The sequence below is a fragment of the Salvia hispanica genome, chromosome 4 (assembly GCF_029641045.1).
Source record: "Salvia hispanica isolate PSC_SH4W2 chromosome 4, Shi_PSC_v1, whole genome shotgun sequence".
Lineage (NCBI taxonomy): Eukaryota > Viridiplantae > Streptophyta > Magnoliopsida > Lamiales > Lamiaceae > Salvia > Salvia hispanica.
In genome coordinates this window covers 38,965,785-38,983,299 of record NC_142695.1, presented here as the reverse complement: position 1 = coordinate 38,983,299, position 17,515 = coordinate 38,965,785, and the positions used below count along the sequence as shown (strand labels likewise).

At 36.2% G+C, this 17,515-nt stretch overlaps 4 long non-coding RNA genes across 4 annotated transcripts; 2 read left to right on the top strand and 2 right to left on the bottom strand.

The window, feature by feature from the left end:
• Positions 1-3,276: 3,276 nt before the first annotated feature.
• On the bottom strand, positions 3,277-5,458 carry LOC148928616 (uncharacterized). The gene is made up of 3 exons (XR_016137823.1): positions 5,125-5,458; positions 4,088-4,152; positions 3,277-3,558 (listed from the first exon to the last, which is right to left on the bottom strand). It is a non-coding gene; the product is annotated as an uncharacterized LOC148928616 (long non-coding RNA).
• Positions 4,703-5,971, top strand: LOC148928615 (uncharacterized). Its single transcript, XR_016137822.1, has 2 exons — positions 4,703-4,850; positions 5,730-5,971. It is a non-coding gene; the product is annotated as an uncharacterized LOC148928615 (long non-coding RNA).
• A 5,274-nt stretch (positions 5,972-11,245) lies between these two features.
• On the bottom strand, positions 11,246-13,239 carry LOC125197809 (uncharacterized). Its single transcript, XR_007172246.2, has 3 exons — positions 12,869-13,239; positions 11,832-11,896; positions 11,246-11,302 (listed from the first exon to the last, which is right to left on the bottom strand). It is a non-coding gene; the product is annotated as an uncharacterized LOC125197809 (long non-coding RNA).
• LOC148928614 (uncharacterized) lies at positions 12,447-13,652 on the top strand. The gene is made up of 2 exons (XR_016137831.1): positions 12,447-12,594; positions 13,474-13,652. It is a non-coding gene; the product is annotated as an uncharacterized LOC148928614 (long non-coding RNA).
• The last annotated feature ends 3,863 nt before the right edge of the window (positions 13,653-17,515 follow it).

Here is a 17,515-nt window from a genome sequence, read left to right as displayed (position 1 = left end):
TACTGATGGAGTTACTCTTATTTTCGACTCAAAGTATCCTATAGTGAGTCCTAAGTTATTTGCAAATCTTTCGTGTCTCTTTTCAGGCTGCCTTTGCCTTCGTGCGTACGTCCCTGTTTGTGACATGACTCTTTATCGATGTCGTCAACGAGGTAGTTATTGCTGGTTCATCTAGGGTTGAACTTAAAATGCTTCCAGTTGTTGGCACGGATTCGCTCTTGCTCCTACTTCTGGAGGCTTAGGTGATTTACTAGAAATGATAATTCTTGATAAATCAAGTCCCGATTCTATAGTGGTTCTTGTTATATTTAGAATACTAGGTAGCATTGGTTTAATAGTTCTCCCTTACAGGTCGGAAGCAGTTGGCTTTCTTAATTCTTTCATTTAGTTCTATCATGATCGAAATTCCCTTTGTTATTGACGTCACATTTTCTTCCGCTTCCCTTTGCTTCGAGGTTCTAGTATGAGCATTGTAATCAATATTGGTTTTACTTCGGTGTGGGCGTCTCGATGCCTAAACTTGATAGAGGGCTTGGGGTATGATAGTCCTACGTAGCTGGTTAATGTCATTCTCGTCTCGCGCATTTTTCTATATCCACTCGAGTGGGCATATCTTGGTGTGTAGGTCATAGTTGGTTACTGAAATTCTTCTATGTTTCGGATTGTAAAAATCTTTATTTATTTATTTATTATTATTACGATATGTTTTAATAATGTACTTGTCGTACAATCCTCCATTGGCTTGTTCCAAGTCATGTCTGTTGGTTGCTCGATGTCATTATCTTCTACGTACTTCCCACCAAACTAGTTGGCTGGAAAGGTACCGTACGCAGCCTAAACATTTCTGCTTTGTGTAACATAGAAAGTAGAATATACACTTTGGCTCATGTAATCTACGTATCGGTTTTAGCTGGGTCTCCTATTTCATCGAATGTTGATAGGCCCTCTTTTTTTTTTTCCGTAGAGTTAGTTCATTTTAATTCGACTAGTGGAAACGATTCAAGTAGTGGCGGTAAAGATGTTGTAATCTCATGTCTCTCCTTTCATTCACCTTACTTCAGTTATTATTCCTTTCCATGTCTTTACTCATGGATTTTGGGTCGTTCGACTCTCTTGGGTGGTGTTTTGTTCGAAGCGTGATTGATAGCGTACTTGAACACTAACATGAAATCATAAACGATACTTATGGTATCTAAGATACAACTTTCTTATATAGCTTGCCGAAAAAAGATAATAATGAAAAGGGATATAACAGAATAGATATAAAGGAAACTGGCTTAAAGGGGACGGGGTCTTATCATAGCAACTGGTTACAAGTGGACAGACATCATGGTCACAACTGGGAAACACTCTGGGATATCAAGGTTATGGTGCAGGTTGGGTAGGGTTGATGTCTGGATTGCCGTTGGGATCTTCCTCGGAATTCTCCTTCTCGGAGCTTTTATCGGTATTGGTCATAGCCGCACTACTCTTTCTACGTGCCATTTGGGCTTCAGTTGACTCACGCTGGTGATGCTCCATGTTTTCATTAGAAGCAATCTCATCGAGATGCTTCGTTTTCTGCTTGGACTTCGAGGGTGCATTGGGTTCTGGTTCAAGGAGATCTGTCCAAGGGGACTGTGGTCTAGACTTGCTACCAGCAAGGTTTGGGGAGGCATCCTTCTTATCTAGCTTCATCTTCGGTCGCTTCATGTTGCCCACAGAGGTCTCTTCCGATGGTGGGCTGGGCCTTGCTCGAACTAGGGAGGGGCGTGGATTATCAAGGATCCGTAAAGGCAGCATTCCAGTGTAAGTGGCTCGTGGGAAGGAATTCTTCTTGGGCTTCGACTTGACTACGGCCTTGCCCCGTCGGTGTGCCTCGCACATAGCCTTGAGTCGTTGATTGTTTGCCTCTATGTCTACAGACTTATCACTCTCGGATGAAGTTGACGACGACGATGATGAATCGATGATTAACTCTAGGTTCCTTTGAGATGGTCCTGCTTCATTCGTTTTCTTTGTTGGTCGTATTTGGATGGTTGTTGAAGGTTTCTTCTGAGATTGAGGAGTAGGCTGCTTTGCTGCTTGCTTTTCTATTGCTGGGACTGGATTTTCAGGTTGCGCGCGGGATCCTTGGGGAACCTGACCGTATACGATGTACGTATAATGGACTTCCCCTAGAAATCCTAGCATGTCTCCTATTAGATCAAACTGGGGGTCCATGTAGCCAATGTATCGGTGAGCAATTCCTGCAGCCCATAACTGCCAATCCACTGGTAGTAGAAGGATCACTCGATAAATCCCATCAAAGCCTGTTACTCCGTACTGATGGGCATCGACCCACAGTCGACGATAGTGTGAAAGGAATTCCCCTAAATCATCATTGGGACTGGGAGCATAGTTCCGGTATCTTGCGATCACGCGAGCAGCTCGTGCGATGTTACGTTTTCGTTCAGCGCTTTCCTTACTAGTCATCTGTAGAAAACACTCGTTCACCATATTTTGCATATAGAAGAAATCTAAGAGGGCTTAGATTCTTAATCATTTATTATTTTCAAGCATCGGAAAATGCTTGGGTGATACTCTAAGGTGTCATATGTGGTATTTGCATTTAGGTAATAGTCGATTTGAAGTATTCATATGGCTAGAATACTTGAAGCATGCCTAGCAACGCCGTTCACTTACTTTATTTACCATTTATTTCCCGCTCAGGAAAGCGGAAATGAATTCTTTCTATTGTAGATAAAATCTCTAAATAGTGTGACGAACCGATTCAAAATTTCCTCAAGTTGATTCGTCAATCCCCTTGATAGAATTTCCATTCCTAATAAATTCCCAGAAAGAACTGGAGGGGTCACGTCTGTCCCACTTAAAATCCAGACTCCTAGACAGAATTTATCAGCACGGTGTAGTTGTCACTATTAAGGCCCATATAGTAAAAACACACTACTTCATTCAAGGATCCACTTTAAAGAGTACGAGTTACTTCATTCATCTATCATGCATATAAATAGAGCAAGAAATCTCTATTGCTCACGTGTTTGAATATCATCAACTTTACCTTGGGAGAGGAAATTACTTCTTTCTTGGTTGAGCGTGATGAGTTGGAGTGCTGAGACCTTATTAGGCTACTGGGTTAGTCTAGCAAAACGAGTCTAGACAATGGCTGAAAGAAGACTCTCGGGTTCAAGCCAGAAAAGAACTGCTCTGATACCACTCTGTCACGACCCAACTTTGCTTACTATAGCAAGGTTCGATATACCGTGACTGTGGTGGATAATAAGAATGCGGGTTGGGTAAAAAAAAATGGACTTCATGGTTGAACTTTCTGACTGTAGAGTATAAACATTGAATACATGAATAGAATGGCTCGATCACAATGACTCGAGTCGGGGACAATACAATATACTGGTTAATTATCAGAGTCTTTAGAGAAATAAAGAATTTCACTTGCTTTAATGCACAGCGGAAGGAACTGAACGCGGTTCCATGTATGAAGACACGAACCTCCGAGAGTATTGAATGGAACTATAAGTAGGTCTGGTTTAATTAGCACCCTTCCCTCCATCACAGCTCAACCTGCACATTTAGAAGTACATGCAGGGCTGAGTACAAAAGTACTCAGTGAACACATTGCCGAAAACTACAATAATACATTTGAAAATATTGTCAAGCCATTATCACAGTAACACTCAGGGGTTTTATTAAAAAGACCTGAGTTTACTAAATACCATTTTTCGACTGCACAGTCTAAGTTCTTTCTGTTCTTTGCCATATCTGTACATCTTGTGCCGTAGAGATGGTGTTCTCCTACGGTCACCTTAACTTTCATGTGCCGGGAAAGTGGCCACTTTCCACGAGCACCGGACCGGCCAACCCTCTCGATGACACACGGTCCACGTGTACACTAGTCCAAGTAGGGACTCTCCCCTTGCTGGGACCCGAATTCGATTTCTTACTTTATTTGGCATAGCACATTCGGTATAACCAAACAGATAGGCATCATACATAAAACAAAACATTTAAGGCATGACAACATTATTTTCATAATTAATCATCATAAAACAATACTTTATACTTTTATCCATTGTGGGATAAGAAAGTGCACCTCGTATGCTTCTTACTCCGTATGACAATATTAACCCACTTGGAGTTAAATTCCTTGCGATGGACCTTGTCCAATAAAAGATAATAAACTATTTAGCTTCAAAGAAATAACAATAGCGGATGATATGCTCTTAGGATATGCATCCTATTTTCCTTCTCTCTTTCATAAACTCATTCACTTTAATTAAACCCGTAGATTTAATTATTGGTATTAATTAATCGAGAGATTAATTAATTTAATAAACTTGAGGATTTACATACAAACCCACTTACTCAAAATTAATTCAAGAGAATTTTATCTCGAGCGATTAATTCAATCATAAATAATGAATTCCAAATAAGGACTAATTAATTTTAGTCTAACACTCATTTGATATTTGAAAGGCCCAAAAGTCAAGGGAGCAAAATCATTATTTCAATTACCTACTGAGTCAAACTAGCTGCTATACGTAACTTCTTTCTTATCATCATTTATCTCTATTCTCTTCCTAACTCTCTCTCTCTCTTTCTTTTTCTTTTCTAAATTTTCGCCACACAAGGTGCAGCCTCGAGTTTCTTCACGATCGGGAATTCAAACAACATCCGATTGTCACGAAATTTTAACCAAAGGTAGAAGACTCATAAAGGATCAGATCAAATTTTAACGGTTAGATTTTCCAGAAATAATTTCGGAAGTGGCTGTCGGTTTCTACAGTAGCAGCGTCGATTTTCTATACGATCGGGGGTTCAAACGTAGTCCGATCGTTCTGAAATTTTAAAGGAAGGTAAACAACTTATCTAACTTCATTATGACCAAAGGAAATTTCATTTGGACGGTTAGATTTTCTATTATAAATTTCCGAAGTGGCTGCTAAAACAAGAGGCTTATTTTGAAACATGTTAGGAGATTTTCTAGTTTCTTGAATAAAAACAAATATGACGTATTTGGTAAAAGGAGAGCATGCTTGGTTGTGATTCTATGTTCTATATGAATTCATGCTAACATGACGTGCTTGATAAAACTTGAAAAGAGTTAACTTGCGGTTTGAAAATCATTACCTCAAAAGAACGATAAAAGGTTTATTTAGAAGTGCTTCTGCTTGAAATTCTCCTTCTTGAAAAATGCTTGCTTGAAACTTGCTAGGAAAGATGGAAAACTTTTCTGTCTGCTTGCTTAAAATTTTGGGTGAAAAGAGATTTTAGGTGCGTATGATTTTGGTAGAAAGAAGTTTGAGAGTGCGTCGCAGAAGTGTGATACTGGATTTTGGTGTGTGTAGCAAAGTGATGCCCCAGAGAAGTTATGAAACTTGAAATTTCACAACTCTCCTTCCTTATACTACTTTCTGCCGACACTCGCATGCAACAAAAAAAATAATTGAAAGCTTTTAATTCAACGCTCTTCCTGATTTTGGGGATATGTCTCCCTTGATTTAAATTCTTGTCTGCAGATTTTGCAGAAAATAATGACTCGCCTTTACATACACACATATATATACACTTGAATTATAAAACGTGATGCATATACTTATGTGATGACTCCATGTCATTTTCAGTGAATAGTGTTGCACTATTCACATGTTGACTATGGTTAAAGATGGTAGAAGTTATTTTTGTTACTACACTATTATTACACTGTCGTTTCTGACTTGTCCCATCATTTGTAGGAAGTTGGGGTTCCTGAAGATAGAATACTAGCTTTGCGAAGAAGCTTTAGCTCATTTTTGTAACATCATAAATTAGATATAATTAATACATTTCTCATTTGAAGAGAAATGACTATATTCTGTACATAGACATTTAATATCCCTCTGCTTTATAAATGTACATGGGCAATTATTTTATCGTTTCATGTATCCTCTTGTACATTAAAGTCCTTGATCAAAATTAGTTTCACGTTGGCTCTTAACTATCAATTAAAACTCATCAAAAATTTTAATACCACAAAACATAGAGTTTAAAATACTACTTGCTTTAATATAATTATTTACTCGATAAACGTTCAAGGACGTTAATTTGAGCGGGGTATTACATTCTACCCCTCTTAAAAGAAATTTCGTCCCGAAATTTGCACGATTTAATTATGAACAACTATGGACCTTGTACTTTTACAGTGTTTTCACTTTGTTATATGATTTCGTTCTTTAACTATTGCAACTCTCGCAAAGAACTTCTGTCAAAGATCATTACTCATATTTAATTATTTCCTCTTTACAACATTTCAGGTTGTGCATGCGGGAAAATCGTGTTCGATTTTTTTTTCATAGTTTGATAGTAATATCAAACGATCATTCCTTCGATAGCCCTTTTACCTTTTTTCTATTTTAACGCCTTGGCGATCTTAGTTATTCTTTCGAGGAAAAAAACCTTCTGCTAGAGAGAAAAAAAATATATATATTGGAAACTCTCGTTATTTGCGGAATTTCACATTGCATTTCCATAGAGTTCATGCCTCTAGATCCTTAACATGTTTACTTCAAAAGTTAAACCTAGTTCACATGATTAGGGACATTTTAGTCCAGTCTTTGATGTACGGTGTTGGCACCCTAGCTTGTTTCTTGTACAATTATCATTAATACTAGTACTGTTGTTCCGTTCTTCTTGAAAGCCTTTTTCTTTTTACAGGGTCCGTGAGAATTTTAGCGCTCCTCCTTGGATTGTAAGTTCATAGGCCTCGCATTTTTGGTATTTTCGATGGGCTAACTATGCTTAAGAAACCTTGAATTTATTCGGGTATTGGGGTCTCCAAAATGGCACGACTCCCCCTTTCGATGGTCCATCGGGATTTTATCAGTGGCTCTAGGTTCCACTTTGTTTGAATCGCAATTCGTACTTGTAAAGCTTAGCGCAGCGCCTTTTCGCACTTATTTGGCTAACGTTTTCCTTCTTATCATCCGGATAGGTAGGTACGTCATCTATGGAGACGAAGATAAACTTGTTGGATACGCATTTCCTAAGTTTCTCATATACTGTTATACATGTTATTACCATTTATTCCTTATGATCATATCAAGATAAAAAGGTCTCTTTCATATCAATATTGGAAAGGGCTCTCCAGGATACGTTATTTGGTTGTATTTATGGTTGGTGACAGTCGTATTTCGACTTTATCTACAAAATACATCAGCTCTCTTTAGTTGATCGAACCACTTTGTCTATGAACATTATCAACGTTCCCTCTTTTCCTTGGAGTAAGTACGGATGATCTTCCGGGCAATACGTTAGGTTTGAGAAAGCCTGAATTTAGGGGTCTACCGAGTTATACGTTGTGTGATTTGACTTTCCTTTGTCTGGTATGGTTTTCTAGAGGTCGAAGGTGAACTCTAATTGTTAACCTGATGGTTATTTGGGTAAAGTGTTGAGAAATAGGCCTGGACATTCGCATGGCATTTCAATTTTCGATATTTCTTTCTTTCTTCGACTTATCGGTTTGGTTACGAGGTAAAGAAAACATCACTAGCGTGGTACTTGCATGGGTATCCATGGTAATCTCGTTGGATCTTATTTTCTATCATAAGGCTAGGAAAGCAATTTGTCATTCCTTGGATTGTGACGTGATTTTCAGTCATCTCCTCCATTCATAATGTCCAAAATTCTAAGTCTTGAGTTAAGGCTTTACGTTCTTCCCCTAACGTGATTCTTAAACTTTTGGCGTGTGCAAGAGGTCTTTACGATTCATTCCTACTGATGGAGTTACTCTTATTTTCGACTCAAAGTATCCTATAGTGAGTCCTAAGTTATTTGCAAATCTTTCGTGTCTCTTTTCAGGCTGCCTTTGCCTTCGTGCGTACGTCCCTGTTTGTGACATGACTCTTTATCGATGTCGTCAACGAGGTAGTTATTGCTGGTTCATCTAGGGTTGAACTTAAAATGCTTCCAGTTGTTGGCACGGATTCGCTCTTGCTCCTACTTCTGGAGGCTTAGGTGATTTACTAGAAATGATAATTCTTGATAAATCAAGTCCCGATTCTATAGTGGTTCTTGTTATATTTAGAATACTAGGTAGCATTGGTTTAATAGTTCTCCCTTACAGGTCGGAAGCAGTTGGCTTTCTTAATTCTTTCATTTAGTTCTATCATGATCGCAATTCCCTTTGTTATTGACGTCACATTTTCTTCCGCTTCCCTTTGCTTCGAGGTTCTAGTATGAGCATTGTAATCAATATTGGTTTTACTTCGGTGTGGGCGTCTCGATGCCTAAACTTGATAGAGGGCTTGGGGTATGATAGTCCTACGTAGCTGGTTAATGTCATTCTCGTCTCGCGCATTTTTCTATATCCACTCGAGTGGGCATATCTTGGTGTGTAGGTCATAGTTGGTTACTGAAATTCTTCTATGTTTCGGATTGTAAAAATCTTTATTTATTTATTTATTATTATTACGATATGTTTTAATAATGTACTTGTCGTACAATCCTCCATTGGCTTGTTCCAAGTCATGTCTGTTGGTTGCTCGATGTCATTATCTTCTACGTACTTCCCACCAAACTAGTTGGCTGGAAAGGTACCGTACGCAGCCTAAACATTTCTGCTTTGTGTAACATAGAAAGTAGAATATACACTTTGGCTCATGTAATCTACGTATCGGTTTTAGCTGGGTCTCCTATTTCATCGAATGTTGATAGGCCCTCTTTTTTTTTTTTCGTAGAGTTAGTTCATTTTAATTCGACTAGTGGAAACGATTCAAGTAGTGGCGGTAAAGATGTTGTAATCTCATGTCTCTCCTTTCATTCACCTTACTTCAGTTATTATTCCTTTCCATGTCTTTACTCATGGATTTTGGGTCGTTCGACTCTCTTGGGTGGTGTTTTGTTCGAAGCGTGATTGATAGCGTACTTGAACACTAACATGAAATCATAAACGATACTTATGGTATCTAAGATACAACTTTCTTATATAGCTTGCCGAAAAAAGATAATAATGAAAAGGGATATAACAGAATAGATATAAAGGAAACTGGCTTAAAGGGGACGGGGTCTTATCATAGCAACTGGTTACAAGTGGACAGACATCATGGTCACAACTGGGAAACACTCTGGGATATCAAGGTTATGGTGCAGGTTGGGTAGGGTTGATGTCTGGATTGCCGTTGGGATCTTCCTCGGAATTCTCCTTCTCGGAGCTTTTATCGGTATTGGTCATAGCCGCACTACTCTTTCTACGTGCCATTTGGGCTTCAGTTGACTCACGCTGGTGATGCTCCATGTTTTCATTAGAAGCAATCTCATCGAGATGCTTCGTTTTCTGCTTGGACTTCGAGGGTGCATTGGGTTCTGGTTCAAGGAGATCTGTCCAAGGGGACTGTGGTCTAGACTTGCTACCAGCAAGGTTTGGGGAGGCATCCTTCTTATCTAGCTTCATCTTCGGTCGCTTCATGTTGCCCACAGAGGTCTCTTCCGATGGTGGGCTGGGCCTTGCTCGAACTAGGGAGGGGCGTGGATTATCAAGGATCCGTAAAGGCAGCATTCCAGTGTAAGTGGCTCGTGGGAAGGAATTCTTCTTGGGCTTCGACTTGACTACGGCCTTGCCCCGTCGGTGTGCCTCGCACATAGCCTTGAGTCGTTGATTGTTTGCCTCTATGTCTACAGACTTATCACTCTCGGATGAAGTTGACGACGACGATGATGAATCGATGATTAACTCTAGGTTCCTTTGAGATGGTCCTGCTTCATTCGTTTTCTTTGTTGGTCGTATTTGGATGGTTGTTGAAGGTTTCTTCTGAGATTGAGGAGTAGGCTGCTTTGCTGCTTGCTTTTCTATTGCTGGGACTGGATTTTCAGGTTGCGCGCGGGATCCTTGGGGAACCTGACCGTATACGATGTACGTATAATGGACTTCCCCTAGAAATCCTAGCATGTCTCCTATTAGATCAAACTGGGGGTCCATGTAGCCAATGTATCGGTGAGCAATTCCTGCAGCCCATAACTGCCAATCCACTGGTAGTAGAAGGATCACTCGATAAATCCCATCAAAGCCTGTTACTCCGTACTGATGGGCATCGACCCACAGTCGACGATAGTGTGAAAGGAATTCCCCTAAATCATCATTGGGACTGGGAGCATAGTTCCGGTATCTTGCGATCACGCGAGCAGCTCGTGCGATGTTACGTTTTCGTTCAGCGCTTTCCTTACTAGTCATCTGTAGAAAACACTCGTTCACCATATTTTGCATATAGAAGAAATCTAAGAGGGCTTAGATTCTTAATCATTTATTATTTTCAAGCATCGGAAAATGCTTGGGTGATACTCTAAGGTGTCATATGTGGTATTTGCATTTAGGTAATAGTCGATTTGAAGTATTCATATGGCTAGAATACTTGAAGCATGCCTAGCAACGCCGTTCACTTACTTTATTTACCATTTATTTCCCGCTCAGGAAAGCGGAAATGAATTCTTTCTATTGTAGATAAAATCTCTAAATAGTGTGACGAACCGATTCAAAATTTCCTCAAGTTGATTCGTCAATCCCCTTGATAGAATTTCCATTCCTAATAAATTCCCAGAAAGAACTGGAGGGGTCACGTCTGTCCCACTTAAAATCCAGACTCCTAGACAGAATTTATCAGCACGGTGTAGTTGTCACTATTAAGGCCCATATAGTAAAAACACACTACTTCATTCAAGGATCCACTTTAAAGAGTACGAGTTACTTCATTCATATATCATGCATATAAATAGAGCAAGAAATCTCTATTGCTCACGTGTTTGAATATCATCAACTTTACCTTGGGAGAGGAAATTACTTCTTTCTTGGTTGAGCGTGATGAGTTGGAGTGCTGAGACCTTATTAGGCTACTGGGTTAGTCTAGCAAAACGAGTCTAGACAATGGCTGAAAGAAGACTCTCGGGTTCAAGCCAGAAAAGAACTGCTCTGATACCACTCTGTCACGACCCAACTTTGCTTACTATAGCAAGGTTCGATATACCGTGACTGTGGTGGATAATAAGAATGCGGGTTGGGTAAAAAAAAATGGACTTCATGGTTGAACTTTCTGACTGTAGAGTATAAACATTGAATACATGAATAGAATGGCTCGATCACAATGACTCGAGTCGGGGACAATACAATATACTGGTTAATTATCAGAGTCTTTAGAGAAATAAAGAATTTCACTTGCTTTAATGCACAGCGGAAGGAACTGAACGCGGTTCCATGTATGAAGACACGAACCTCCGAGAGTATTCAATGGAACTATAAGTAGGTCTGGTTTAATTAGCACCCTTCCCTCCATCACAGCTCAACCTGCACATTTAGAAGTACATGCAGGGCTGAGTACAAAAGTACTCAGTGAACACATTGCCGAAAACTACAATAATACATTTGAAAATATTGTCAAGCCATTATCACAGTAACACTCAGGGGTTTTATTAAAAAGACCTGAGTTTACTAAATACCATTTTTCGACTGCACAGTCTAAGTTCTTTCTGTTCTTTGCCATATCTGTACATCTTGTGCCGTAGAGATGGTGTTCTCCTACGGTCACCTTAACTTTCATGTGCCGGGAAAGTGGCCACTTTCCACGAGCACCGGACCGGCCAACCCTCTCGATGACACACGGTCCACGTGTACACTAGTCCAAGTAGGGACTCTCCCCTTGCTGGGACCCGAATTCGATTTCTTACTTTATTTGGCATAGCACATTCGGTATAACCAAACAGATAGGCATCATACATAAAACAAAACATTTAAGGCATGACAACATTATTTTCATAATTAATCATCATAAAACAATACTTTATACTTTTATCCATTGTGGGATAAGAAAGTGCACCTCGTATGCTTCTTACTCCGTATGACAATATTAACCCACTTGGAGTTAAATTCCTTGCGATGGACCTTGTCCAATAAAAGATAATAAACTATTTAGCTTCAAAGAAATAACAATAGCGGATGATATGCTCTTAGGATATGCATCCTATTTTCCTTCTCTCTTTCATAAACTCATTCACTTTAATTAAACCCGTAGATTTAATTATTGGTATTAATTAATCGAGAGATTAATTAATTTAATAAACTTGAGGATTTACATACAAACCCACTTACTCAAAATTAATTCAAGAGAATTTTATCTCGAGCGATTAATTCAATCATAAATAATGAATTCCAAATAAGGACTAATTAATTTTAGTCTAACACTCATTTGATATTTGAAAGGCCCAAAAGTCAAGGGAGCAAAATCATTATTTCAATTACCTACTGAGTCAAACTAGCTGCTATACGTAACTTCTTTCTTATCATCATTTATCTCTATTCTCTTCCTAACTCTCTCTCTCTCTTTCTTTTTCTTTTCTAAATTTTCGCCACACAAGGTGCAGCCTCGAGTTTCTTCACGATCGGGAATTCAAACAACATCCGATTGTCACGAAATTTTAACCAAAGGTAGAAGACTCATAAAGGATCAGATCAAATTTTAACGGTTAGATTTTCCAGAAATAATTTCGGAAGTGGCTGTCGGTTTCTACAGTAGCAGCGTCGATTTTCTATACGATCGGGGGTTCAAACGTAGTCCGATCGTTCTGAAATTTTAAAGGAAGGTAAACAACTTATCTAACTTCATTATGACCAAAGGAAATTTCATTTGGACGGTTAGATTTTCTATTATAAATTTCCGAAGTGGCTGCTAAAACAAGAGGCTTATTTTGAAACATGTTAGGAGATTTTCTAGTTTCTTGAATAAAAACAAATATGACGTATTTGGTAAAAGGAGAGCATGCTTGGTTGTGATTCTATGTTCTATATGAATTCATGCTAACATGACGTGCTTGATAAAACTTGAAAAGAGTTAACTTGCGGTTTGAAAATCATTACCTCAAAAGAACGATAAAAGGTTTATTTAGAAGTGCTTCTGCTTGAAATTCTCCTTCTTGAAAAATGCTTGCTTGAAACTTGCTAGGAAAGATGGAAAACTTTTCTGTCTGCTTGCTTAAAATTTTGGGTGAAAAGAGATTTTAGGTGCGTATGATTTTGGTAGAAAGAAGTTTGAGAGTGCGTCGCAGAAGTGTGATACTGGATTTTGGTGTGTGTAGCAAAGTGATGCCTCAGAGAAGTTATGAAACTTGAAATTTCACAACTCTCCTTCCTTATACTACTTTCTGCCGACACTCGCATGCAACAAAAAAAATAATTGAAAGCTTTTAATTCAACGCTCTTCCTGATTTTGGGGATATGTCTCCCTTGATTTAAATTCTTGTCTGCAGATTTTGCAGAAAATAATGACTCGCCTTTACATACACACATATATATACACTTGAATTATAAAACGTGATGCATATACTTATGTGATGACTCCATGTCATTTTCAGTGAATAGTGTTGCACTATTCACATGTTGACTATGGTTAAAGATGGTAGAAGTTATTTTTGTTACTACACTATTATTACACTGTCGTTTCTGACTTGTCCCATCATTTGTAGGAAGTTGGGGTTCCTGAAGATAGAATACTAGCTTTGCGAAGAAGCTTTAGCTCATTTTTGTAACATCATAAATTAGATATAATTAATACATTTCTCATTTGAAGAGAAATGACTATATTCTGTAAATAGACATTTAATATCCCTCTGCTTTATAAATGTACATGGGCAATTATTTTATCGTTTCATGTATCCTCTTGTACATTAAAGTCCTTGATCAAAATTAGTTTCACGTTGGCTCTTAACTATCAATTAAAACTCATCAAAAATTTTAATATCACAAAACATAGAGTTTAAAATACTACTTGCTTTAATATAATTATTTACTCGATAAACGTTCAAGGACGTTAATTTGAGCGGGGTATTACACTGCAAAACCATCACCAAGTTTAAACTGTATAAGGTAAGTAGGTATGTGCGGATAGATCAAATGTCATATTTATAGGGCAAAAAATGAACCATGAGGCTCTTTTCAAACTCTTCACAATCTCCACTTATAAGATGTGCATTTGATGCACACAATGATGATGGAAGTTATTTTTTGAGCAATTTATAAGGAGTAATGGTTAAAATGCAATGACAAAATATACAATGATGATGGGAGTTATGTTTTTGACAATTAATATGCAACGCTTATTTCTGGCCTAGCGTTTGGTTCAAATTCTTAAACTTCCATCTGACAATTTTTCATATAAAATGCTGAAGCTATATTATAAAAAAGTAAGTATCCATCATGATTACGCATAAACACAACCCATATCCATTTGTATTGCCTAAATTAATTTGAAACAAACGGTTGACATGCCTTCTCACAAAATACATACGCTTTATTAGACATGTTAAAACCATAAATGTAAATAAGTTTTGAAATAAATCAAATTTGGTTGGAACACTTTTAGATTTCTATAACAAATAGACCAACCACATATTAGTAACACATTATTAAAAACTTATACACTTTACCAAAAAAAAATAAATTATACAATGGAATACTAAAATACCATTAACACTATGAGTTCAATAAAGTAGAATGTCTAAAATATATAAATTAAATATTTAACATACAATATTATTTTTATCCTATAACAGTTTTCAAAATCAAAATATATAATCAAATACCATTATATAAATAAGTGAAATAATGCAAATGCCAAATATAATTAATAAAGTGTAATTATTATTTAAACAAAATACACGAATTACCACAAATTTAATAAAAGTGTGTTGCTTATTACAATAAATCAGAATTAACAATTAAAATTAATAATTATCACAAATAAAAAATATAATAATAATAATAATAATAATAATAATAATAATAATAATAATAATAATAAAAGAGCGAACTATTATTACTACACATTTTGCATGAAACTAAGCAAACTAAGAATTAAAAAGATTAAAAAAATGTAATTTATGTGAAATTTTATTCTAATGTCAAGAATTGTGATTCCATATATATCCCCAAAACCCCCTTGGTAATTTCATAAATACCCCCAAAACTCCTCTTTTATATATGTATAGATAGATAGATAATTCATGTGTTAGTTAGGGGAGGGTGAGCCTATTTACACGGCTGTGGCAACTCTTTTATATATGTATAGATAGATAGATAATTCATGTGTTAGTTAGGGGAGGGTAAGCCTATTTACACGGCTGTGGCAAATCGCACAATATGCAATGCTGTGACAAAACGCATGGTATTTAATTACTCCATTTATGTTTTTATGTTCTAAAATATCAAAACATTTGTACGTCACAATATCTTTATTTATATTTTTCTAAACATTTTTTATTCTTATATATTTTCAATAGTTTTAGTCCTCAAAACACTACTAAAAAACTCAATCACACAAAATAAAATTATTCATTACTAAAATAAAATTATTACACAAATGAAAAATATTAGTACTACTAATTAGCCGTATGAAGAAATAAAACTTACAAAAGTAAGAAAGTAATTTAAGGAAAGAAAACTACTCCGTATGAATGATACCAAAAATAATACTCCAATACTAATTTTGTCATAATTTTTTCGGAATGATAAGCATAACATAATTTTGTGATTTGCCAATGTTTTATTTTATTAAGTACTAGTATCACCCTCGGGCATTGCACGACCCATTTTCTTTTATTTAAACTTATATTATACTGTAACATAATTTTATAAATTCATAAAAATATTATTGTATGAAATCTGAAACCATAAATATATAAAATAAAAAATAATTATTAAAAAATATAAAATCAAACAAAGAAAAAAAATTAACACATGTACCGAATGAGAAACAATTTTATTATTTCAAGTTCTAAACTCATATAACCAAATAAGTTGATAAACTAAAAATTGCACACAAATCACATATCATTTAAATCACTTTTAGATCTATACTATAAAAGATAAATCACGAACACATGTCAATAAAAAAAAATGTATAAATATATATTAGAAGATAGCCAAATCGATCAAAATCATCAACAAAAATACAACAACATAGCATGGAATATACAACCGATATGCATGCATTTAGCCGAAAAAAAAACTGGTTGCATACCCTAATAATATTCTCGCATCGCCTACTTCCCGTGTAGCTGCTACCACCCATACCACGTCCAGAAAAGACAAATGAATAAGAGCTTCCACCAACCTAATATTCATATAGAGCACTACATAAAAAATTATACATTCGACACTTCACGATAGTACATGAAGAAAAGGAAAAAAAAATCACATAATTAAGCTCGACACCTCAAAACATAAATCACTTCCACCATAAAGACCTGCAAAGAGAACAACATAAACAACACGAAGAAGAATTTGAAAAGGCTGTGTTCATGCACGGCCGCAGCAAAGAGGGCAACCCCGTCTGCTACAAAGTACGAAATTATTTGCTCTTTCTCTAGCATCTCTAGTATTCAAACTGTATTTGGGAGCACGACCGAAGAGTATAAATTGTTACCCTCCAATCTTGAACTCCTGCATCATTATAAAGCATGAAACATGTTTAAGAGTTAGAAAACCAATTAGGTTTTGTTTTCAAGTCTTGCTTTTCTTCGGTTATATGTTATTATACAATATTACCACTAACTATACCACTAATCCACTAACTATGGAAATTAAATAACCAATTAATAATTAGGATCCATATGGTGCTGGTGCGGGTCGGATTCAGTTTGGACACCACTATTACACACATGAATATATACGTAGTGGTTTAGGCTTTTTAGTTTTATATATTTTTAATTCAATTTATTTTAATGGTCAATTCCCTAAATATCTCCAAAATTTTTCTTATTTTCCTAAACACCCCCAAAACTCCCCAATTTCATATATTTATGCACTTTCTATCATATATTAATGCACTTTCTAGCTTCATCATGCCACCGCACATATACTATAACATGAACCAAATTGACTGGTATTTGCTCTACATATTACCAAACTATTCATTTTGTAAATCATACATAAATAACACACAAAGAAAAAGAAAAAGAAAAAGAAAATAGTACTATACATTTCTAGCTTAAATTAGCTGACAAAGACATGAATTATCTATGATTATGAATTGACATTAGCTCAAAGTAGTTGACATGAATTATCTATGATTACCCATAGTTTATTATCTAACATCACAAAAAAAATCATTCGTTCTTACCTATCATCATACTTATATTAGAAATATTTTTTCTACTTTTTTGAACGATATAATAAATATTTGTATAAGGGAGTGATCAATTGCTAACTTTCTTAAGTTGCTAATTTGCTAACTCATCAATGTAGTGTATTAAAAATGTCAACACGATAACATTAAAATGTCAACACATAATTTTGTTAAACTTCAATATAATGTGTTAGATATTATGTGTTGACATTTTGATGTTACCGTATTGACATTTTAAATATACTATATTGATGAGTTAGCAGAATAAACAACTTAAATAGTTAACAATATAACACACCTCTATTTGTATAATTGTCAAGTCAGTCTTTTATTCCACAATTTTGTATACTCATGAAAATTTGAACATAATAAAAATAATCACC